Genomic DNA, 26762 nt, shown 5'->3' with positions numbered 1-26762 from the left:
CTGTAGCAGCACTAGGGACATGTAAATCAGGATGTTAATGAAGAAATGAATGCTTTCAAATTTAAAGACTTCCCAGGAATATGGCTCATAGACCTGAAATAGGTCATTACAACTCGAAGTCGATTTTATTGGGGGAAATAAGACATTTAGCTTCTCTCAGCGAATAACGAATCTTGTAAAAATGACTCTATAAAATCAATGAAAAATATGACTTATTTTTTTAAAAAGTAATAACTTTTTCAACTGTGGAGCTATGGGCAGGACAAAGCACCATCCCACTTTCCTTGTTTGGGTAATATGCATCATCTCCTTTAAGGTTCTTCTACATCTCACTTTTTCAAGAAAGTTTTCCTTCATTATTTTCTGTACTCCTGTGTTCTGTTTTTAACACTTTAAACACTTTAAAATTTTAAAGCTCTTTAGACCCTTTCATATCTAAGTCTGTAAAACCAAACAATATTATTATGACTCATTGCTTAGTTACTAACATTAAAACATAAATACAGGCAGAGAAAATAAAACTGGCATACTTAGCACATGATATACATCAGTTTCATTCATATACATATTTTCATTTAATGCAAAGTTGTATGATGATTAAAAAGTAATGTTCCATAATCACATAGTCCTAGATATGATATACCTGCTTGCCAGTTGTTGCTTAAGTAAGCTTTTCCAAGGTAGGCCTCAATTTTCTCAGTTTAATCATTACAGAACTTATCTTGCAATGTTGCTGAAAAATAAAATATAAGAATGTGTATAAAGCACCTAGGTTATCCTGATATGAAATCAAGTTTAAGTAAACACTTGCTAGGGTTGTTGTTATCAAAAACTAATTCTGAAACTGATATTGGAATTTAGCCCGCTAAAATATATAAGAAATTTGGCCAGATAAAGTTCCCCAGAAGGAAAACATGTTATCAATATTTGGGGTGCCATACGATATCACCATATGCTTATTAATAAATCCTCAATATTAATAAGCCCAAGTGGGTTCTTGCCTAGTATTTAGAGAAGAATTCTAAATACCAGCATAAATGAACGAGGCAGCATGGCACATTTTAAGCTTTTATTTAGTGTGAAAGATGCATAGGAGAGTGAGAGCTTTATCTAAGAGGGAGAGGTAAATATGAGTTCATACGGAGTACCAGGAACCAGCCACATAGAAGACCATCTAGGCCAGAAGCATGGGGCGAGTAGGCTAGGAAGCCTAGGATGGGTGGCCCAAAGGCCACATGCCCTGGAGGCACAGGGCTACAGCCAGCCCCCTCCTAGCAAGAGGTCAGGGCAAGGGAGGGAGGAAAGGCTTTTAATACACTCTCATAGGGGAGTGGTTAATTAACCTGATTGGGCACTAAGATGTGGCCAGGTAGGGGCATGAGGTCACACAGGGGTGTGGTGAAGACATGGTCTTCCAGCTCACAAACTTAATCAATTTTAACCTGTATGCCTGTCTACTTCTTTTTTTTTTTTTTTAAACTTTTGTTTAATAAATATAAATTTCCAAAGCACAACTTTTGGATTATAGCAGCTTTTCCCCCCATAACCACCTTCCCACCTGCAACCATCCCATCTCCCGCTCCCTCTCCCATCCATTCTTCATCCTGATTCATTTTCAGTTATCTTTATACACAGAAGATCAATTTAGTATATACTAAGTAAAGATTTCAATAATTTGCACCCACACAGAAACACAAAGTATAAAGTACTGTTTGAGTACTAGTTATACCGTTAATTCACTTAGTACAACACATTAAGGACAGAGATCCTACATGGGGAGTAAGTGCACAGTGACTCCTGTTATTGATTTAAGAATTGACACTCTTATTTATGACGTCAGTAATCACCCTAAGCTCTTGTCATGAGCTGCCAAGGCCATGGAAGCCTTCTGAGTTCACCAACTCTGATCTTATTTAGACAAGGCCATGGTCAAAGTGGAAGTTCTCTCCTCCCATCAGAGAAAGTTACCTCCTTCTTTGATGACCTGTTCTTTCCACTGGGATCTCACTCGCAGAGATCTTTCATTTAGGTCATTTTTTTTTTTTTTTTTTTTTTTTTTGCCTCAGTGTCTTGGCTTTCCATGCCTGAAATACTCTCATGGGCTGTGTATCCCGCTTCCCATGCTGGATTGTTCGCTCCTTTTTAATTCTATCAGATAGTATTAGCAGACACTAGTCTGGTTTATATGATCCCTTTGACACTTAATCTTATCATTATGATCAATTGTGAACTGAAATTGATCACTTGGACTAGTGAGATGGCATTGGTACATGCCACCTTGATGGGATTGAATTGGAATCCCCTGGCACGTTTCTAACTCTACCATTAGAGGTAAGTCTGATTGAACATGTGCTAAACTGTACATCTCCTCCCTCTCTAATTCCCACTCTTATATTTAACAGGGATCAATTTTCAGTTAAATTTAAACACCCAAGTATAATTGAGTGTTAATTAAAGAGTTCAACCAATGGTATTAAGTAGAACAAAAAAAAACCTAAAAGAAATAAAGCAGTTTTTTTAAAAGATTTATTCTATTTATTCGAAAGACAGAGTTAAAGAGAGAGGTAGAGACAGAGATGTCTTCCATCTGCTGGTTCACTCCCCAGATGGCCGCAATGGCAGGAGCTGGGCCGATCTGAAGCCAGGAGCTTCTTCTGTGTCTCCCATGTGAGTGCAGGGGCCCAAGTTCCTGGGCCATCTTCCACTGCTTTCCCTGGCTATAGCAGAGAGCTGGAATGGAAGAGGAGCAGCCGGGACCAGAACCGGCGCCTCTATAGGATGCCGGCGCTTCAGGCCAGGGCTTTAACCTGCTGCGCCACAACGCCAGCCCTGCCTGTCTACTTCAAAACCATAGTGTTAGGCAGGAAGTCAGAAATGAGCTTACGTGTGTGTGTGTGTGTGTGTGTGTGTGTGGACAAGGGCCTAAGGAACTGACATCTACAGCGGTCCAGCATCAGCATCTCAAAGTCATCCCGATAAACGTCCAGGTGCAGACTAGTGTAAGCACTTCAAAGTCCTGCCCAGATCCTGATGACCTTCCAGGGGATCCTATCCCTTCTACCTGGCCTGGTAAACATCCTTCCTCTAAGAAGGGGTGATGCCAGCCAGGCTTCCCCCTGTCTGATAACTTCAGTGGGAAAAAATCAGAAAGGAATTTTTCGTATTTACACCCTACAAGTCCTTGTGCGGGAGGAGAAGAATGAGAAGGGGAGAGAAAGGGCAGAAAGGCAAGACCCATCCCCTTAAAAGCCCCAGCCTAAATGTGCACTAGGCACTCTCTCCCAGGTCCTGTCTGGAGAGGTGGCCATCTGTTCTTACGGATGTCCCTACCCTAATAAACCTTGCTATTTTGCTTTCCACTGCTCTCTGTCTCATGCTTGAATTATTTCTTGCTCGAAGACAAGGATCCTTTGCTTCTCCGGTAACAACAGTTCTTATAAGCCTGACAGTATAGGCAGAAAAAATCAAGACCAAATATTTTATTTTATTTTATTTTATTTTATTTTATTTTATTTGACAGGTAGAGTTAAAGACAGTGAGAGAGAGAGAGACAGAGAGAAAGGTCTTCCTTCTGTTGGTTCACTCCCCAAATGGCCACCACAGCCAGTGCTGCGCTGATCCGAAGCCAGGAGCCAGGTGCTTCTCCCTGGTCTCCCATGTGGGTGCAGGGGCCCAAGCACTTGGGCCATCCTCCACTGCACTCCTGGACCACAGCAGAGAGCTGGACTGTAAGATGAGCAACCAGGAATAGAAACCAGCACCCATATGGGATGCCGGTGCCGCAGGCAGAGGATTAACCAAGTGAGCTACGGCGCCGGCCCCCAAGTTCAAATATTTTAGATAACCATGAAAACATGTGTGGAATCTAAGATCTGGAATTCAAACCTTTATTAAATCCAAATGTATTGTGTTTTCTTTCCCCTTCCTTCCTTCCTTCCTTCCTTCCTTCCTTCCTTCCTTCCTTCCTTCCTTCCTTCCTTCCTTCCTTCCTCTTTCTTTCTTTCTTTCTTTCTTTCTTTCTTTCTTTCTTTCTTTCTTTCTTTCTTTCTTTCTTTCTTTCTTTCTCCTTCCCTCCTCCTCCTCCCTCTTCTCCTTCTTCTTTCTTTCTTTGCTTTTTGTATCTTTGTCTCTACCAACACCTTAACAGTGTTGTTTACAGGACAATTGTTCCAAACAGCAAACCAGTTTCTAGGTAGAGACTCAATGGTTTCTGTATCATGAGTGGGTTGAAGTAGAAAGATAATAATTGCTACCTGATACATTTTGGATCCTGTTGGTTTTTCATATGATAGACCATTGTTTTTGGATTCTACACAGCTTTTGTTCTTCAAAACCAGCTGCCTCACTTCTCTGTGGCATTAAGGGAAGGTAGAGGATACAGAAGAAACCTATATGAGTCAAATCAAAAGCTAATTGTTCAGACAGTGGACAGTGAAGGAACTCGGTGTTAGGAAAAGAGGCACAAAATAGAGAGGAAGCAGTGTACAAATTTACAGCCAGACCAAATTTATTCAGAGAAAATCAATTCATAGAGGTGGGTGACCAACTGCCCGCATGTACATTGACATAACACATGGTGTTGGGGGCTGGGCCTTTTTATATTTGAGGAGAGCTAGCGATGGGGTTGGTGGTGGGGATAGCAGGCAGAGGGGAATTCCTAAAACTGATCTTTCAGGTATTCCAGCAATTGGTCTTTCAGGTGGCTTTAGGGGGTGGGCTAAGAAAGCAATAGGGTGTGAGACCCAATTGAGACTCAAGGCCAAGGAATAAATTCCAGTGCTTATCTATCTTTTGGGCAATGAGGGAGAAGGGCTGAGACTTATGTCTTTGTTCCATCACTAGGCATTGATTAGATTCTGCAGGACTCAGAGCCAGCATATTTACTGTACTACATGCTGTTGCTTCCTGAGAGAAATAAAACTAGCTACCCTCTGAGAACCAGTATAAGAATTCAAAAACTGTATGTGGTACACCAAGTAAAGATTTTAATGAAAAAGTTCTGATATCAAAGAAAGGACATACAAATGTCAAGGTCACGAGTTATCATTCTGAGTCACTAAGCTACACTTTGCTGTCCATTCTGTCTTTTGGGAATCAATTTGCAATACTATTATTATATATGTATATGTATATGCATATGTATATGTATATATGTATATATAATATATATATAACATGTGTGTGTGTGTGTGTAAAATACCTGAAAAGTTCATGGAAATAGAATCGATGCAATTTTTTCACAATACACTGTTTTCCATAAATTTCTTGGAGATCTGCCAAAAATTTGGACTTAAAATACTTTCACATCAAAAATAATTCCATTCCATAAGCTTTTTGATGTCCCCTCATATGTGAGTGTGTATATATATAACTTAATTGAGTTACTTCTAAGGCTTGGTGCTTTGTTTTTTAATTCACAGGGAATTCCTGTTATTTGTCTGAGGGATAAATTTTGCCAAGGATGTTCCATTTTTATACATATCATTTTGTGAACGTAGGTGAAAAAGCTCTGTAAGATTTCAGTGCTATTAGGACACATGGATCCACTGTTGGAAGCAATTTTATTGGTTTGTTGGATGGGGAATATGATTTTTGGTGACAAAATGAGAAAAAAATGTGATGCTCTGGGTGACAGAAGATGAGAAACTGAATTAAATGATGATGTGGTGATAAAATTCTTATAAACAAAACATTAGATTAATATTTAGATGTTAAGCAGGAAAATTACAGAACAACCTTGGAACAAAGCTTGGATATAAGCTTTAATGACAAGTGAACAGGATTTTAAAAGAAAGGTAAAAAATAAATCAGGAACAAGTTGAGTTTTAAAAGTTACGTGATCATAAAAGTCATTTAGATGAAAGTAAACTACACACAGTAAAAAATGTTTAATAATTTTTTACCTTAAACTTAATCAATCATTTAAAAACTATACAAACACCTACTATGTGCTTCAGGATAGTTACCTTCAAGCATCATTTAGAGGTATTATTGTGACTTAACAGGTGAAAATGTGTATTTTGAAGAAATTTAATTGAAAATGTTAAAACTACCCTAATGTTTTTATCTTTATTCAAAGATTTACTTGGCTTTCATCTAGGGTTCTCTGATCCATTACAAATAGAATTAAGTTTGATTATTGCTGGAACATTTAGACCTACAGTCTTATATATTATATATTGGTTTATATTTGTTTTAGATAAATGTTGCTCAAAAAGGATTTTTTTAAATTCCTTATATCATTGCTTTGAGCTCATCATAACTAAACGTCATTCACACTTCTTAGTCTATGCCAAGCATCCAGATTGAGGATAAAAGTTCAGTTAATCTGGATGAGCCCAAATCACTGAAAATGTCACCTGAAATCAACAATTCAATTTTAGTGCACTTTCATCAAAGAAAATGATTTGACTCTGATTTCTCATATTTCAGGACACTAACCATTCAGGTATTTTTATTCATCCCACTCTTTACTACAATTCAGATGGGAGATTTCAATAATGGATAAAAATGAAATATATTTTTTTAATTTTGTTTGGTGACATTCTATTGACATATCTTAGGCAAAGCAACATAACATTAATGAAAACATCATTTCTTTTTTCTATCAGAAGAACACTTCTATTTTTAATTCTACTGTGTTGGGAACAGAAAAACAATTTTGCTATGGTGGTATTAGCTCAATTTGCCATAGATCTCATTGTCCACAAAGAAGTCAAGGATGCCTTCAAATAATATGAATAAGCTAATTTATATAATAATTCTTTCCACCTATTTCTTTTTTGAAAAACCATAAAATTCCAATATATTTGTCTTCCACAATATGAAATTGTATTGCCTCTGATTAGAAAACCAGACATCATTGCAAATTTTGTGAAAATTAACATACTTAACAAATGTTATCTTCAGGTCTCTTATTTACAAAATCAGAATAAAACACTCTAATTCTCAGAATTAATGCAGGAGTGGAGAAATTATTGAGAAAGCAAGTGAGATAGTAAGGTATTTTGTAGAACTGTAAAGCCTTTTAGTAGCAAGGATTATTTTGCACATGCAACACACTTTGACCAGACATTCTCTATTTGCCAGTCATTAGAGATATGAAGATAAATAAGACTAAAACCACTAAGAATCTCAGCCTAAGTGGAAACATGATAATATAAACATATATAATATGTTTAATGCCTCATGACCGAAAAAAAAAACACAACAAAGTGTGAACAAGGCTTGGACAATACATAAAGAAGTCCATATATACCTCAGCTGAGAGATTTATTTATGAGGATCCTTGAAGGACAAGTAGTAGCTATTGATTGGGTTAACAAGATAAACATGACAGTGTTACCTTAAAGGATGTTCAAGAGTAGAGAAGCTCAAATTGGGATGCTGGGGCTTCTGGTTCTACCAGAAAAGGAGTACCCCTTTTCTCTCAGGGCCTTCAATTGATAATTGGAAAATCTTGGACCTAAAATAATAAGGACAGCATCAGCAGTGTCCTGGAGAAGTTTCTGTACTTCAAAAGATACAGTCAGGAAAGTGAAGAGGCACCCGACAGAATGGGAAAAAATATTTGCAAACTATGCAACAGATGAAGGGTTGATAACCAGAATCTACAAAGAAATCAAGAACTCCACAACATCAAAACAAACAACCCACTTAAGAGATGGGCCAAGGACCTCAACAGACATTTTTCAAAAGAGGAAATCCAAATGGCCAACAGACACATGAAAAAATGCTCAAGATCACTAGCAATCAGGGAAATGCAAATCAAAACCACAATGAGGTTTCACCTTACCCCAGTTAGAATGGCTCACATTCAGAAATCTACCAACAATAGATGCTGGAGAGGATGTGGGGGAAAAAGGGACACTAACCCACTGTTGGTGGGAATGCCAACTGGTTAAGCCACTATGGAAGTCAGTCTGGAGATTCCTCAGAAACCTGAATATAACCCTACCATACAACCCAGCCATACCACTCCTTGGAATTTATTAGTCTTTTTAAAGGTGTAATAACATTAAGCTTACAGGTAAATTTAGAGAGAGAAAGAGGACCCCTACATGCTTGTTTACTCTGCAATTGCCCACAACATCATGGGCTGGGCAAAGTTGAAGTCAGGAATCAGGAACTTAATAGGAGATTCCCACAGGGGTGGCAGAGACTCAGCTATTTGAGCCATAACCTCCTGCCTACTAGGGTGCACTTTAGCAAGAAGCTGGAATTGGGAGTGGAGCTGGGAGTCAAACAAAGGCACTGTGATATGGATTGTGGGCATGCCAATTGTAAGTTAAACCACCACTCCAAACACTCAAATCCCCCTTATTATCTTTTAATGATTCCCATTTGTGTAGTAATACTGCTAGTTTAATTGTAAAACTAGTTATTAATATATTTTCTTATTTTACTTTTCTCAGTTTTGTTATAGGTCCCTCTCAAATCCCATTCACATCAAGATTTATTTTCAATTATCTTTATATACATAAGATCAATTTAGTATATATTAAATAAAGATTTCAACAGTTTACACCCACACAGACACACAAAGTGTAAAGTACTGTTTGAGTGCTAGTTATAGCATGAATTCACATTGTACAACACATTAAGGAAGAGATCCTACATGGGGAATAAGTGCACAGTGACTCCTGTTGTTGACTTAACAATTTGACACTGTTATTTATGACGTCAGTAATCCCCCTAGGCTCTTGTCATGGGTTGCCAAGGCTACTGAAGCATTTTGAGTTCACAAACTCTGATCTTATTTAGACAAGGTCGTAGTCAAAGTGGAAGTTCTTTCCTCCCTTCAGAGAAAGGTACCTCCTTCTTTGATGGCCCGTTCTTTCCTCTGGGATCTCACTCACAGAGATCTTTCATTTAGGTCTTTTTTTTTCCAGAGTGTCTTGGCTTTCCATGCCTGAAATATTCTCATGGGCTCTTCAGCCAGATCTGAATGCCTTAAGGGCTGATTCTGAGGCCAGAGTGCTGTTTAGGATATCTGCCATTCTATGAGTCTGCTGTGTATCCCGATTCCCATGTTGGATCATTCTCTCCTTTTTAATTCTTTCAGATAGTATTAGCAGACACTAGTCTTGTTTATGTGATCTCTTTGACTCTTAATCTTATCATTATGATCAATTTTGAACTGAAATTGATCACTTGGACTAGTGAGATGGCATTGGTACATGCTACCTTGATGGGATTGAATTGAAATCCCCTAGCACATTTCTAACTCTACCGTTTGGGGCAAGTCCAAGTGAGCATGTCCCAAATTGTACATCTCCTCCCTCTCTTATTCCTGCTCTTATATTTAACAGAGATCACTTTTCAGTTAAATTTAAACACCTAAGAATAATTGTTAATTACAGAGTTCAACCAAAAGTATTAAGTAGAGCAAAAAAAAAAATACTAAAAGGGATAAAGTATGAAATTGTTCATCAACAGTCAGGACAAGGGCTGATCAAGTCATTGTTTCTCATAGTGTCCATTTCACTTCAACAGGTTTCCTTTTTGGTGCACGGTTAGTTGTCACCAATCAGGGAGAACATATGATATTTGTCCCTTTGGGAATGGCTTATTTCACTCAGCATGATGTTTTCCAGATTCCTCCATTTGGTTGTAAATGACTAGATTTCATTGCTTTTTACTGCTTATAGCATTCTATAGAGTACATGTCCCATAATTTCTTTATCCAGTCTACTGTTGATGGGCATTTAGGTTGATTCCAGGCCTTAGCTGTTGTGAATTGAGCTGCAATAAACCTTGAGGTGCAGACAGCTTTTTGTTTGCCAATTTAATTTCCTTTGGGTAAATTCCAAGGAGTGGGATGGCTGGGTTGTATGGTTGGGTTGTATTTAGGTTTCTGAGGAATCTCCAGAATAACTTCCATAGTAGCTTTACCAATTTGCATTCCCATCAAAAGTCGGTTAGAGTCCCTTTTTCCCTACATCCTCACCAGCATGTTTTTGGTAGATTTCTGTATGTGTGCTATTCTAACTGGGGTATGGTGATAAATATTGAATTTATAACATTATTTTATAGAATCCTCAAGAAAGCCTTACCTAATACTAGCTAAATAGTTGCACTTTATTTCTACCTGCTGTCTCCTCCATATTGCTTGTTGACATTTAAAATTTCCCCATGTATCCATCTTATTGTCTTAATTCCCACATTAAAAGATAATCTCCTTGAAGGATGACCAATTGTCTGCTTTTTTAATCTTTTTAACTCCAGAGCCAAAGTTAATGTCTGGCACATAGTTGAAATTAAATAAATATAAGTTCATTGACTTCACAGATGAACATAAAGGAGAGTCGAGGAAATTCTACCTGTAATATTTTTTTAACAAGTGAATTTAAATTGAATTTGACAGGCTGATATTGTGGTGATGTGGTACAGCAGGTTATCCCTCAGCTTACAATGTCAGCATCCTTTTTTGGAGGGCTTGTTTGAGTCCTGGCAGCTCAGCATCTAACCCAGCTTCCTGTTAGTGTACCTGTAAAAGCAGCTGAAGATGTCCCAATTCCTTGGGCTGCTGCCACCCATGTTGGAGTCCTGGATTTGACCTTGCCAAACCCTGGCTGTCAAATCTGTATGGAGAGTAAATCAGCTGATGGGAGATCTCTCTCTCTCTCTTTCTCTTCCCCATACCTATTTCTTTATTGCTCTGGTTTTCAAAGAAACAAAATAGATAAATCTTTAATAATAAATAAATAAGTTGAATTTTCCCTAGTTAAACTTAAGTAAACAGAAAGAAAATGTACTTCAGGAAAATTTTGGTGGACAAAGAGGATTTTATGGAATAGAAGACATGACAATGAAATAAATTAAATAAATTAAAATACAATAAAGGCTAACAAGTAAATTAGATAGAGCAATAATGATAGCGGAGAACTCACACAAGCCGGAAAGAAAGGACACAGGCAAGTTTTCATAAGACCAAACCAATTACAAAGAGTTGAAACTCAGAAAAATTACAAATAACACACTGGAAACCATTTTTCATAAAGGCAATATCTAAGAAAGACAGCAGATATTCAATACAAAGATAATTGACATTCCTTGAAAAGATAGCTGGTCTAATAGAGAAACAAAAAATTCAGAATATAAATGAGAGAAAACTTTCTTAAATGAAATATGATATAAATCTGCATTTCCACTAAATCTTTTCATCCGTGTCATGTGTGGATTTCTTTAACTCATGGATTTGCTTCTCATTGCTTCTGAGTAATCCTATGATAATTCTTTTGAATTCCTTTTCAGGCATTTCATCAATCTCTTCATCTTCACATTCAAATATTGAAGTGTTGTTGTGTTCCTTTGGGGGAGTCATGTTGTCTTCCTTGTTCTTGTTTCTTATATTTCTGCATTTATTTTTAGGCATTTGTGGAAATATTTGTTGGTGTTCTCCACTGTTAAATTTTATCTTTGACCTATGCCTCTGTATCTTGGTGGAGTATTTGTTCCTACGGTGAGTACCCAGAGGGGTGTGCTGGGTGTGGCCAGGAAGCTCTGGTCAGTGCTCAGGGTGGAGCGAGAATCCAGGGTGACACCTCAGTTCTGCTTGGTAGATGGCCTCTATTGTCAGTAGAGGGGAGGGTATGAGCACACGTGTTGGCATAATTCTAACCTTATCTCCTCTCTTCCAAGGTGCTCAATGCCCAGGGTTAATCCCCAGTGGGTACAGCCTTCACCCGTGTTGGTGCATGAACCACACAAAGGATCTGTGCAGTTCTCAGTGAGAGCATAGACTCCTGTGCCATGACCCACATCAGTCAGGGAGCTCTGGGGGTGTGACACCAGATATACTGACTGCTGCAAGATCCAGCTACACCCCACATCCTGTTGTGCACTCACAGGGTTCCCACAGTCACAGTTTATAGAGGACCCCTTCTCCACACCATGAGCCTGTCCCATCCACAGAGGGAGCACAGTCATTCCAGAGCCAGCTGCCAGTGGGTGCTCTGCCTTGGCAGCTTGAGCCGCAGAGCCCGTGTTGAGTTGAGAGGATACAGAAACCTCACAGTCCTAGGTACCCAGTCTCCTGTCAACCCTCCCAGCCAGACTTCAGGGCAATGGGAAATCCATGTTTTGCTCTCTGCTAAAATCTGGTTGTGTGTCTGAGAGCTGCCGCAGCCTCCACTTGTGTCAAGATGGCACCTTCTCCCCTCTGGTTGCTGGGTGCTCTCATCGGGGAATGGGGACAAAGAATGTGACTTTCGTTCTCTGTACTGGGGGCAGCCTGCCTCCTGCTGGGGCTCTCAGCCAGAATTCTCATCTAGAAAGGATTTAGCTACAAGAACTAGATTTACTATATAGGAAAAAGCATATAGGCTATCATCAGATTTCTCTTAAGAAACATTGGAGCAATGTCAAAATCTGAGCAAAAAGGGTACAGTTAAAGACCTTTATTCATCCAGATTGTGATTTACTTGTATTGGCAGTAGAAACATTCTCCAATACACCAGGACTGTGGAAGCATCACCTATGTGGTATTCTTCAAAATGTACTTTTAGGTATTCTGGTCAAATGAAAAATGAGTGAAAAAAATCAAATAGGGAGAAAAAGTAAGTCTTACTCTTGGACTTTATAATCTTTATTTTGAAACGCAAAGCTGAATGAATTCCTTGTTCTAGTCAAAGTTTGCCTTCTTTCTAATGCAATGAAAGAGTTGAAAGTTAAGCAGCCCAGAAACAAGAAAAGACTTTGTGAAAAAAAAAGAAAATTTTGTTTACAGTTTTCAAATAACTTACCTCAAGTGGGGAAATTTTTTGGCTCAATTGTTATGCTTATAATTCTGTTGAATTTGATTCCTCAAGTCATTGTGCTTTTTTTTCCCCTTAGATAATCAGCATTGTCATTTCCAGTACATCTAGATTTTAAATTACACATACTATCCTGAGAAATTCTCTCTATTATATCTCACAATTTATTTATTTATTTATTTATTTATTTATTTATTTTGACAGGCAGAGTGGATAGTGAGAGAGAGATATATAGAGAGAAAGGTCTTCCTTTGCCGTTGGTTCACCCTCCAATGGCCACTGCAGCCAGTGCGCTGCGGCCAGCGCACCACGCTGATCCGAAGGCAGGAGCCAGGTACTTATCCTGGTCTCCCATGGGGTGCAGGGCCCAAGCACTTGGGCCATCCTCCACTGCACTCCCTGGCCACAGCAGAGAGCTGGCCTGGAAGAGGGGCAACCGGGACAGAATCCGGCGCCCCGACCGGGACTAGAACCCGGTGTGCCGGCGCCGCAAGGCGGAGGATTAGCCTAATGAGCCACGGCGCCGGTATTTATGATAGCCTCATACATATTATTTCTTTTTCTGTTTTTGTAATATTGATCTTTCATTTGATTTTCTCTATTGTGGTATCTATTTTTCTTCAACAATCAGAAATGCTGGGCTATCTTTCCATGTTTGTGTTGACATTTCCTCCGGGACTGATTGTGGTACTCATGAAAAATGACTGGAAGTGTGAGCTACTAACTTGCCTTTGGAGTTTGGGTACCACTCATCCCTGCTGGAGTTATCAACCCACATGGGACAATCTGCACTCCCCAGTTTCAATGTACACATCTCCTCCTTTAAACCTGAGGGAAAAGACCCCAGCTGCTCTCTATTCAGCCAACTATAGGGAAAGAAATGGACAATAACCCAGCTGCTGCAAGCATAGCTCATCAAGAAATAACCCTGTCATTGTCTTTCCCTCCACTTCCATCCCTGTGCTCTGAGGTGCCTTTCCCAAAATCACTCCCGTTACCTCAAGACTCCTTTCCTGATATTCTCTACTTTCTATTTCAACAATGTCTTAAAACTTCTAGTCCTTCTTGATTGTACCTAAACAGAAATAGGCAGCTAACATGAAATAGGGGTAAGAAACCACTTTTTGATGAAATGGCATTTAAGAGACCTAAATTAATTGATAATAATATCTAATCTAATCTAATTGTTTATCTGGGAGGCTAGACTTCCATAAGGTGGGAATAACAAGTAGAAAAGTCCAGATATAAGAATATGCTCCACTTGCTGAAGGAACCCAGTGGACCCGGAATGCAAAATAATAACTGTCTCTTGGTAGAAGTGATGAAGATATGACCACAAAAGGCTCACAGTGCAATGAGGGTGCCAAATGCAAATACATGTAAAAGCAACTCAAATGGCATTAAGAAAAAACTATGAAAAGGATAATAATAAATTAACATTACCTTTAATAATTAATTAATCTCTAATATCTTAATAAGTTTTTTTAACTTTTATTTAATAAATATAAATTTCCAAAGTACAGCTTATGGAATACAGTGGCTTCCCCCCCCATAACTTCCCTCCCACCCGCAACCCTCACATCTCCTGCTCCCTCTCCCATCCCATTCACATGAAGATTCATTTTCAATTATATTTATATACATAAGATCAATTTAGTATATATTAAATAAAGATTTAACAGTTTGCACCCACATAGACACACAAAGTGTAAAGTACTGTTTGCGTACTAGTTATAGCATTAATTTACATAGTACAACACATTAAGGACAGAGATCCTACATGGGGAATAAGTGCACAGTGACTCCTGTTGTTGATTTAACAATTGACACTCTTATTTATGATGTCAGTAATCACCCTATGCTCTTGTAATGAGTTGCCAAGGCTACTGAAGCATTTTGAGTTTGCCTACTCTGATCTTATTTAGACAAGGTCATAGTCAAAGTGGAAGTTCTCTCCTCCCTTCAGAGAAAGGCACCTCCTTCTTTGATGGCCCATTCTTTCCACTGAGATCTCACTGGCAGAGACCTTTCATTTATGTTTTTTGTTTTTGTTTTTGTTTTTGTTTTTGTTTTTTTGCCAGAGTGTCTTGGCTTTCCATGCCTGAAATACTCTCATGGGTTTTTAAACCAGATACAAATGCCTTAAGGGTTGATTCTGAGGCCAGACTGCTGTTTAGGATATCTGCCATTCTATGAGTTTGCTGTGTATCCCGATTCCCTTGTTGGATCGTTCTCTCCTTTTTAATTCTATCAGTTAATATTAGCAGACACTAGTCTTGTTTATGTGATCCCTTTGACTCTTAATACTTTCATTATGATTTGCAAACTATGCAACAAATAAAGGATTAATAACCAGAATCTACAAAGAGATCAAGAACTCCACAACATCAAAACAAACAACCCACTTAAGAGATGGCCCAAGGACCTCAATAGATATTTTTCAAAAGAGGAAATCCAAATGGCCAACACACACATGAAAAAATGTTCAGGATCACTAGCAATCAGGGAAATGCAAATCAAAACCACAATGAGGTTTCAACTCACCCCGCTTAGAATGGCTCACATTCAGAAATCTACCAACAATAGATGCTGGTGAAGATGTGGGGGAAAAGGGAAACTAACCCACTGTTGGTGGGAATGCAAACTGGTGAAACCACTGTGGAAGTCAGTCTGGAGATTCCTCAGAAACCTAAATATAACCCTACCATACAACCCAGCCATCCCACTCCTTGGAATTTACCCAAAGGAAATTAAATTAGCAAATAAAAGAGCTGTCTGCACATCAGTGCTTATTGCAGCTCAATTCTCAATAGCTAAGGCCTGGAATCAACCTAAATGCCCATCAACAGTAGACTGGATAAAGAAATTATGGGACATGTACTCTATAGAATACTATAAGCAGTAAAAAGCAATGAAATCTAGTCATTTACAACCAAATGGAGGAATCTGGAAAACATCATGCTGAGTGAAATAAGCCATTCCCAAAGGACAAATATCATATGTTCTCCCTGATTGGTGACAACTAACTGTGCACCAAAAAGGAAACCTGTTGAAGTGAAATGGACACTATGAGAAACAATGACTTGATCAGCCCTTGTCCTGACTGTCAATGAACAACTTAATACTTTATCCCTTTTAGTATATTTTTTGGTCTACTTAATACTTTTGGTTGAACTCTGTAATTAACAAACAATTACTCTTAGGTTTTTAAATTTAACTGAAAAGTGATCCTTGTTAAATATGAGTGGGAATAAGAGAGGGAGGAGATGTACAGTTCAGCACATGCTCACTTGGACTTGCCACAAATGGTAGAGTTAGAAACGTACTAGGGGATTGCAATTCAATCCCATCAAGGTGGCATTTACCAATGCCATCTCACTAGTCCAAGTGATCAGTTTCAGTTCACAGTTAATTAAGTTTTATATATGGGGGTTGGTGCCATGACTCACTTGGTTAATCCTCTGCCTGCAGTTCCGGCATCCCATATGGGTCCCAGTTCTAGTCCCAGTTGCTCCTCTTCCAGTCCAGCCTCTGATGTGGCCCAGGAAGGCACTGGAGGATGGCCCAAGTGCTTGGGCTCCTGCACTTGCATGGGAGACCAGGAAAAAGCACCTGGCTCCTGGCTTTGGTCGGCACAGCACCGGCCATAGCAGCCATTTGAGGAGTGAACCAACAGAAGGAAGACCTTTCTCTCTGTCTCTCTGTGTGTCTATAAAAAAATAAAAGAACTGATATATGAGTCAGTGCTTGAAAATTTAAAGAGAAAAAAAAAGGTTTATATATGAAAAATGTCAGAATGGGAGAAATTAATCCTGACAAGATAGAGAATGCAAGGTTTTTGAAGAAGACCCAGAAAATGAGCTGGACTTAAAGAAATAAATTTTTTTTTTTTTTTGACAGGCAGAGTGGACAGTGAGAGAGAGAGACAGAGAGAAAGGTCTTCCTTTTTGCCGTTGGTTCACCCTCCAATGGCCGCTGCGTCGGCACACTGCGGCCGGCGCATCACACTGATCCGAAGCCAGGAGTCAAGTGCTTCTCCTGGTCTCCCATGCAGGTGTAAGGCCCCAGGATTGGGCCCTCCTCACTGCACTCCTGGGCCATAGCAGAGAGCTGGCCTGGAAGAGGGGCAACCGGGACAGAATCCGGCACCCCAACTGGGACTAGAACCCGGGGTGCCGGCGCCGCATGGCCAAGAATTAGTCTATTGAGCCACAGTGCCAGCCTTAAGGAATGAATTTAATTCTCATTAATGTAAAAGTGTGACTTTGCGGTCTAGCACTGTGGTGCAGCAGGTTAATGCCCTGGTCTGAAGCGCTGGCATCCCATATGGGTGCTGGTTCAAGACCCAGCAGCTCCACTTCTAATTCAGCTCTCTGCTATGGGAAAACAGTAGATTTCCCAAGTCCTTGGGCCCCTGCACCCAAGTGGGAGACCCGGAAGAAGCTCTTGGCTCCTGGTTTCTGGCTTCTGATAGACACAGCTCTGGCCCTTACAGCCAATTGAGGAGTGACCCATCAGATGGAGGACCTCTCTCTCTCTGCCTCTCCTCTCTCTGTAACTCTGTCTTTCAAATAAGTAAATAAATCTTAGGAAAAAAAGTGTGACTTTGTTGACCTTGCAGCAAGATCTGGATTCCCTTATTGTAAAGTACTGCTTTTGTCTGAATGCTATAAAATGGTATTGTAGTCAACAAAAAGAAGAAATGGAAATGGCAGGTTTTGCCCCCTCCTCATAAGAATGGGACTTGAAATTCATGCACATTATTTCTAGATACATTCTATGAAGCAAAAAATGTAGTCTCATAGCTAAACCCACTATAAATGGAGATTGGAAAGTACAGACTTCATGGTACATGCTATTCTACTCAGCCAGTATATCTATCACTTTGGAAAAGGGAAGATATAAGGGAAACTTGATAGTCTACATCACATGTGTCAAAAAGAAAATCTTCATAATTCCAATAATCAAAATATTTCAATTTTAAGCATGATTAAATGTCTACCTCTATATACGCTTCAGTTCCATTAACCATTTAAAACATCACATTCACCTTGGTGGGGTACTAAGTACATTTTTTATTATATTGAGATTTAGATATTGTGTGGAACATTATTTGACTTTTTGAATTATTGTACTAATAGATTGCAGCATAAGCTCTTTAAATTAGGTAGATATTCTACAGCCAAACAACAAATATTTCATAGGTTACCTGTCAGGTTCCAAATTTCATTGAATAAAATTTTTATTACCTTATTTCCCATCACCCTCATGGATTCTTATATAACCATTTGTAAGGGTCTCTTCTATTTCAAATTTGATGGATATGCATAGAATATGAAGCAATCTATATTTATGTTCCTTGCAAAGGCCAGAAGTTGACTAAACACATCTAGAAACTGCTCCTGTCAAAATGTAGTTGTACACATCATGAATACATTATTGCTACTGCAGCATCTGCATTGCATTTGGCACAAACTGCTGCAGACTCTCAGCAGACTGCAGCAAATGGCAAATATATACTGCTCTTTGCTCCAAGGGGAAAATGCTGCATATTTTTGTGAGAGTACAGTCCCCAAATTAATGTCTACTGCAACAAAACACAAACCCAAGTATCTCAGTAATTGTTATTTTCTAGGTTAGTTTTAGTAATTCTATACAAATGTTAATAGGTAAAAAAGGTTTTTATCCTATGCTAACTATAATCTCAAACTGCAGATTCTGAATGAGATGCAAAAGTCAATTTCAATGGAATAAAATAGTATTTGTGTAACCAAAATACAAATATTATCTAAAAACAAGTCATAATCTAAATGCAAATGGAAGAAATAATTTCTAGTTTATTAAATGACAAAACAAATGTTATTTTCTATTAGTTATATTGTCTATATAATAAATAGTTCCACAGTTTAGTAAAAATAATAGAATGAGGGAAATAGATATTTTTAAAAATAAAAGCACTAACTGGGTTATTTTTTTTTTGTTGTGGAGTTTCTTGATCTCTTTGTAGATTCTGGTTATTAATCCTTTATTGGTTGCATAGCTTGCAAGTATTTTTTCACATTCTCTTTGTTGCCTCTTCGCTTTCCTAACTGTTTCTTTTGCAGTACGGAAACTTCTCAATTTGATGTAATCTCGGTTTTTAATTTTGGCTTTGATTGCCTGTGCCTCTAGGGTCTTTTCCAAGAAGTCTTTGCCTGTGCCTGTACCTTGCAGGGTTCTCCAATGTTCTCTAATAATTTGATGGTGCCGGGTCATAAATTTAGATCTTTAATCCATGTTCAGTGGATTTTTGTGTAATGTGTTAGGTAGGGGTCTTGCTTCATGATTCTGCATGTGGAAATACAGTTTTCCCTGTACCATTTGTTGAATAGAGTGTCCTTGCTCCAGGAATTGGTTTTAGATCATTGATCAAATAGAAGTTGGCTGTAGATGTTTGGATTGATTTCTGGTGTTTCTGTTCTGTTCCATTGGTCAATCCATCTGTTTCTGTACAAGTACCATGCTGTTTTGATTATAACTGCCCTGTAGTATGTCCTGAAATCTGATATTGTGATGCCTCTAGCTTTGTTTTTGTTGATATTGTGATGCCTCTAGCTTTGTTTTTGTTGTACAAGATTGCTTTAGCTATTCGAGGTCTCCTGTGTCTCCATATGAATTTCAGCATCATTTTTTCTAGATCTGAGAAGAATTTCTTTGGTATTTTGATTGGTATCACATTGAATCTATAAATTACTTTTGGGAGAATGGACATTTTGATGATATTGATTCTTCCAATCCATGAGCATGGAAGATTTTTTCATTTTTTGGTATTCTTTTCTATTTCTTTCTTCAAGATCTTGTAATTCTCATTGTAGGGATTTTTAACGTCCTTGGATAAGTTTATTCCAAGGTATTTGATTGTTTTTGTGGCTATTGTGAATGGGATTGATCAAAGCAGTTCTTTCTCAGCCATGGCATTGCCTGTGTATACAAAGGCTGTTGATTTTTGTGCATTGATTTTATATCCTGCAACAGGATCCTGTTCAGGATCACTAGCAATCAGGGAAATGCAAATCAAAACCACAATGAGGTTTCAACTCACCCCGCTTAGAATGGCTCACATTCAGAAATCTACCAACAATAGATGCTGGTGAAGATGTGGGGGAAAAGGGAAACTAACCCACTGTTGGTGGGAATGCAAACTGGTGAAACCACTGTGGAAGTCAGTCTGGAGATTCCTCAGAAACCTAAATATAACCCTACCATACAACCCAGCCATCCCACTCCTTGGAATTTACCCAAAGGAAATTAAATTAGCAAATAAAAGAGCTGTCTGCACATCAGTGCTTATTGCAGCTCAATTCTCAATAGCTAAGGCCTGGAATCAACCTAAATGCCCATCAACAGTAGACTGGATAAAGAAATTATGGGACATGTACTCTATAGAATACTATAAGCAGTAAAAAGCAATGAAATCTAGTCATTTACAACCAAATGGAGGAATCTGGAAAACATCATGCTGAGTGAAATAAGCCATTCCCAAAGGACAAATATCATATGTTCTCCCTGATTGGTGACAACTAACCGTGCACCAAAAAGAAAACCTGTTGAAGTGAAATGGACACTATGAGAAACAATGACTTGATCAGCCTTGTCCTGACTGTCAATGAACAACTTAATACTTTATCCCTTTTAGTATATTTTTTGGTCTACTTAATACTTTTGGTTGAACTCTGTAATTAACAAACAATTACTCTTAGGTTTTTAAATTTAACTGAAAAGTGATCCTTGTTAAATATGAGTGGGAATAAGAGAGGAAGGAGATGTACAGTTCAGCACATGCTCACTCGACTTACCCCTAATGGTAGAACTAGAAACATGCCAGGGGATTCCAATTCAATCCCATCAAGGTGGCATTTACCAATGCCATCTTACTTTTTAAAGTGATCAGTTTAAGTTCATAATTGATTAAAAAGATAGGATTTAGTGTCAAAGGGATTACATAAATAAGACCAGTATCTGCAAATAATTGATAGAATTAAAAAGGAGAGAATGATCCAACATGGGAATCGGGATACACAGCAGACTCATAGAATGGCAAATGTCCTAAACATCACTCTGGTCTCAGAATCAGCCCTTAAGGCATTTGGATCTGGCTGAAGAGCCCATGAAAGTTTCGCAGACATGGAAAGCCAAGACACTGTGGCAAAAAAAAAAAAAAAAAAAAAAAAAAAAAAAACTAAATGAAAGATCTCTGTGAGTGAGATCCCAGAGGAAAGAATGGGCCATCAAAGAAGGAGGTACCTTTCTCTGAAGGGAGGAGAGAACTTCCACTTTGAATATGGCCTTATCTAAACAAGATTGGAGTTGAACTCAAGAGGCTTCCATAGCCTTGGCAGCTCATGACAAGAGTGTAGGGTGATTACTGACGTCATAAATAAGAGTTTCAATTGTTAAATCAACAAAAAGGGTCACTGTGTAACTGCTCCCCTTGTAGGACCTCTGCCCTTAATGTGTTTTACTATGAGAATTAGTGGTAAAACTACTACTCAAAGAGTACTCTATATTTTGTGTGTCTTTGTGGGTGTAGTCTGTTGAAATTTTTACTTAGTATATACTAATTGATCTTCTGTGTATGAAGATAATGAAAATTAATCAGGATGAAGAATGGTATGGGAGAGGGAGTGGCAGATGGGATGGTTGCAGGTGGTAGGGAAGTTATGGGTGGAAAAAGCTGCTATAATTCAAAAGTTGCACTTTGGAAATTTAAATTTATTAAATAAAAGTTGAAAAGAAAAATAAAATATCTATACTAGCAAAAAAATAAAAAAGGCGTTAAATTTGAATATACTAAAAACTGATCTGTATATAAAGAGAATCAAAATGAATCTTGATGTGAATGAAAGGGGAGAGGGAGTGGGAAAGGGGAGGGTTGCAGGTAGGAGGGACGTTATGGGGGGGAAGCCATTGTAATCCATAAGCTGTACTTTGGAAATTTATATTCATTAAATAAAAGTTAAAAAAAAAAAAAGAAATGGAAATCATTCTAATTTCCAAATCACCCTGACCAGTATATTTTGAAAAAATAAATAGAAAACTACAATTAAATTCATAAGAAAAATAAAGAATTACACTTACAAAAGACAGTGGAAACATAGTTGAATGTTTTGGGAAATAACCTCACTTAATGGAGAATGAAATAACATAGTTACTGGGGACAGCTTTGTGGCTTAGCAGGTAAAAATGCTACCTGTAACATCACATATGAGCTCAAGTTTGTGTCCTGGCTGATAGACTGCTGATCCAGCTCCCTACTAATAGCCTGGGAAAAGCAGCAGAGGAGGGCCAAAGTGTTTGAGCCCCCTGACTCCCATGTGAAAGACCTGGAAGATGCCTCTGGTTCCTGGATTCAGACTGGTGCAGTCCTGGTTATTGGAGTTATCTACAATTGCAGTCAACGAGGGGGTGGGCCAGTGGATGGAAGACCTCTCTCTCTCTGCCTCTCCTTCTCTCTCTGTGTAACTGTGACTTTCAAATAAATAAATAAATCTTAAAAAAAAGCTATTCATACTGAGAGAGCATGATTAGGTCACAAGAGCATTCTACCCACCACCCCCACCCCCTCAGAATGGATTAAGGTAGTTCTGGCAGGGCAGAGTTAGTTTGCACATGTTGTTATAAAATCAGGACACTCCATGAGCCTGGACTCTTCCTCACATACCTGTTATCATTGTCTACTCTCTTATAGTGCATCCAAGGGGACTAAACTGGGTTATAATATCATTCAGTTTGAATTTTCCAGTCATAAGAATCATAGTCAAATAAGCCTCTATATAAAATACATATATAAAGGTATTTTGTTTTAGCAAAATAAAGTAGACTAAAACAATGTACTTCAGCAAAACAAGGAAATAAAAAATGAGGAAGATTGGCAACAAAAAAGATAGATGAAGGGAATTTCTGAGAGGAAGGTAAAGGAAATTTCTGAGTGACAGTTAATCAAAGGCTGAGAAAAAAATGAGTCCAAATTGGAGCAAAAAAACAACCCAGTATGTGAAGGAAGACTGAGAGGTTGGAAGGAAAGGAAGATAAATAAGAGCATGGAAATGATAGTTTGTTTGTTGTTTTCACAGTATTTGAAATACTACTGCAAAGTGTTTGACAGATAATAGATCAGTGAAATGAAGAGCTGATTTTTTAAAAAAATAAACAAAATTGATAAATCATCGCCCTCCCTCAAAAAAAAAAAAAAAACAGGGAGAGGGGATGAAGATCTAAATTAATAAAAACAGAGATGAAGAAGGAGATGCTACAATTGATGCCACAGAAATAAAATGAAACATCAGGACTTACTACAAACAGCTATATGCCAACAAATTTAAAATTTAAAGAAATGGATAGACTTTTGTACATATACAACTTACCAAACTTTAGTCATGAAGACATAGAACCTACAAAGACCAATAACTAAGATGGAGTTTCAATCAGTAATAAAGACCCTTCCAACAAAGAAAAGCCCAGGACTGGATGGCTTCGCTGCTGAATTTTACCAAACTTTTAAACACTAAGCCAATTCTTAAACTATTCAAAACAATTGAAAGGGAGGAAATCTTCCCAAACTCCTCTTCTGAGACCAGCATCACCTTAATTCCAAAAGAATAAAATTAAAATAAAGACAACTATAGATGAATATCTGTGATAAAATAGATGCAAAAACACTCAATAAAATACTAGCTAATAGAATTCAAGAAACATTAAAAACATCATTCACCTGGACCAAGTAAGATTTATCCTTGGTATTCAGGGATAGTTCAACATAAGCAAGTCAATAAATGTAATAAATCATATTAACAACCTGAAGAACAGAAACCATATGGTTATCTAAATAGATGCAGAGAAAGCATTTGATAAAATACAATATCCTTTCATGATAAAAACCTTAAGCAAATTGGGTATAGAAGGAGCATTCCTCAACACAATCTAGGCAATATACAGCAAACCCTGCCTGTCAAGAAAAGAAAAGAAAAGAAAAGAAAAGAAAAGAAAAGAAGAGAAGAGAAGAGAAGAGAAGAGAAGAGAAGAGAAGAGAAGAGAAGAGAAGGGAAAGAAATAGAAGATACCAACAGTGGAAAAATCATCAATGTTCATGTATTGGAAGAATTAATATCATCAAATTGTACCTAATACCCAAAGCAATTTAGAGATTCAATGCAATTCCCATCAAAATACCAAAGTCATTCTTTTCAGATCTTGAAAAATAGACCCTTAAAGTCATGTGAAAACACAAGAGAACCCAAATAGCTAATGCAATCTTAGACAATAAAAATAAAGCTGGCAGCATCACAATACCAGATTTGAAGACACATTACATAACAGTTATAGTTAAAACAGTCTGGTATTGGCAAAGGAATAAACTTGTGGACCTATGGTGCAGAATAGAAACCACAGAAATTAATCCATGCATCTAAAACCTACTAATCTTTGACAAATGGGGTAAGATCACTCTGTTGAGAAAGAAGAACTCTGAGGTGTGGTGTGGGGGGGTCATGGAAACCTCTACTTACAGCAAGTGGTAAGAACCACCACGAGTGGCCTGGGAATTGTGACTGGCATCTCCAGTGGAGGCAGTCCTGTGCAATTAAACTTTTAAACCTGTGTACTCTGATGCTAGCTCCACATCATTTATATCAGAATTGAATCAAATGGCTGGACACCCACTTGGTAGCAGATAATTATTTAAGAAAACATCAGTTTTAACAAGAATGAAAGTGGTGTGTGCCAAGTGAAAGCAACCAGTGTCAGAAAGAAGGGGAAGAGTGGTGGAGATTTTGAGAGTCTGCACAGTCTACAGTTGGCAACCATCCTCAATGTTGGTTGATTAGCATAAAGTGGTTCTAAATATCTAATTTTGGGAATCCCTTTTTTAAAAACACTTTGGCAAACTTATTAAAATCATTTGAGGCATTTTGATGACAAACTTGTCTGTCAGCCAGATCTAGCATGTAGGCCACTTCTAGACTACAGATTTCCTTGCACAATGTGTGTATGCATCCATGCTACTACATGGGTGAATTGCTTTCTCATGGTATTATGTAACTGACTTTAAGATTATTAATTCTAATTTATTAAAACAAAATCAGTAACTCTGTATTAAGTCCCAATACGGAGTAGCCTTTATATTTAAAATGCTCTATTAAGTAACACAAGGAAATAAGACAATGCAAAAATCTGTGACTGTATAACTTCTCTTTGTGTAAATATTAGATCAGAATCCTGAGTCAAATAGTTAATGTATCATAATACATAAATCTTAATTTTAATAAAATGAAGACTTGCAAGACATGAAAAGCCCCTTAAGAAGTTCTGAATGAAAGTTAAAGCATAATTTTGACCTAAGTACAGTATGGAAAGAAGGCAAATTCTTATTCAGAAAATATCAACCAGATTTTTGGTTAGATTACAAATCTTTAACACTGTTGGAATTGAGTACACAATGAAAAAAATCTCCTTAATAAGCAATGAAATCAAGAAATTCTTATATATCCTTTATAAGCCTAACTCTCACTCTCTTAGTTGCAGGAGGCAACAAAATATCAAAAAATGAAACTGCCTTTGCAGCCATGAGCCAACAATATATATGCTTGATCAACTCGGAGTATCAGTTTTAAGTCCTTCTTTTCTTTCCCTATGTTTCTAAGGCAATGGAGACAATTTAATCCTGTATTTCTTCAATTTACACATGCACAGGCACCCATTTTAAAAGGTAGGTGTATCCTTCATAAATGTTTTATTGCTATATCTTTTAATATTTTACTTTCTCATTTGCTCTCATTTTTTTCTTCAGTGATACTCAAATAACATACAATTAGTTTAAACATCAGGGAGTTATTTATAGATACTTACATACATCTTGTGTTTATAATAGCTTTTTCAATTTTATTACTTTGAATAACATAAATAAATATAATCATCATAACCTCCCCAGACAGAAAGGGAATGGATAGTACTCATGTCTGATGATTTCCTCCTTTTCTCCAATCATTGCTTTAATTTTTTTTTTTTTTTTTTTTTTTACAGGCAGAGTGGACAGTGAGAGAGAGAGACTGAGAGAAAGGTCTTCCTTTGCTGTGGTTCACCCTCCAATGGCCGCCGCGGCCAGCACGCTGCGGCAGCACACCGCGCTGATCCGAAGCCAGGAGCCAGGTACTTCTCCTGTTCTCCCATGGGGTGCAGGACCCAAGCACTTGGGCCAGCCTCCACTGCACTCCCTGGCCTGGAAGAGAGGCAACCAGGACAGAATCTGGCGCCCGGACCGGGACTAGAACCCGGTGTGCCAGTGCCGCAAGGCAGAGGATTAGCCTATTGAGCCGTGGCGCTGGTGCTTTAATTGTTTTCTAATCCATTGTGGTAGATGCTGTGAGTTCTCTGCCCACATAATATTTTTGATATGCATTACCTCCAAAGAGCTGAAATTAGCATCTCTGACTACTAGAACCAGCTTTATCTGAGAACAAGGAAGGTCAGAAATGTCTCCATATAGAACACAGTCCAGTGTGTAACACTACCCAGTGAACACTGTGTACAGGAGTTGAGAATCTCCCACGGTCTTGCTCCTGATTTAGAACAACTCAAAGACGGTACTTACATTGTTCAAAGAGTTCTATTGTAATATTGAGCCAGGGTTACATTTTGCGCCTTTGCTTAATATGTTTTGTTGACCACCCCCAGTTTCTGAATCCCCTATCAGTATGAGGTAATTTGCTAGGGCTGCCATAACAAAGCGCCACAAATTTGTTGACTCTTATTTCTGAAAGCCAGCTATTCAAGAGATCTCTAGAGTTGCTTCCTTTGGATCGCTGTGGTAGTGATTCTGTCCATGCCTTTCCATTAGTTTCTGGTGGTTTGATGGCAATCTTCAATGTCCCCTGACTTGAAGGAGCATCTCTCTGATCTTGACCTTTGTATTCACAGAGCATGCTTGTGGTATTCATGTCTGTGTACAAATATTCCCCTTTTATAAGTACA

General features: G+C 38.1%; 1 pseudogene; it reads right to left on the bottom strand.

The window, feature by feature from the left end:
- The window catches only part of LOC103350272 (cyclin-dependent kinase 17 pseudogene), a 133859-nt pseudogene extending 121928 nt beyond the window's left edge, over positions 1-11931 (bottom strand).
- Between the last annotated feature and the right edge of the window lie 14831 nt (positions 11932-26762).

Source organism: Oryctolagus cuniculus, chromosome 7 (genome assembly GCF_051225735.1).
Source record: "Oryctolagus cuniculus isolate XC-2025 breed Fujian yellow rabbit chromosome 7, ASM5122573v1, whole genome shotgun sequence".
Taxonomy (NCBI): Eukaryota; Metazoa; Chordata; class Mammalia; order Lagomorpha; family Leporidae; genus Oryctolagus; species Oryctolagus cuniculus.
Note: the sequence above shows the minus strand (reverse complement) of the source record. Positions and strands in the feature narration are given on the sequence as shown.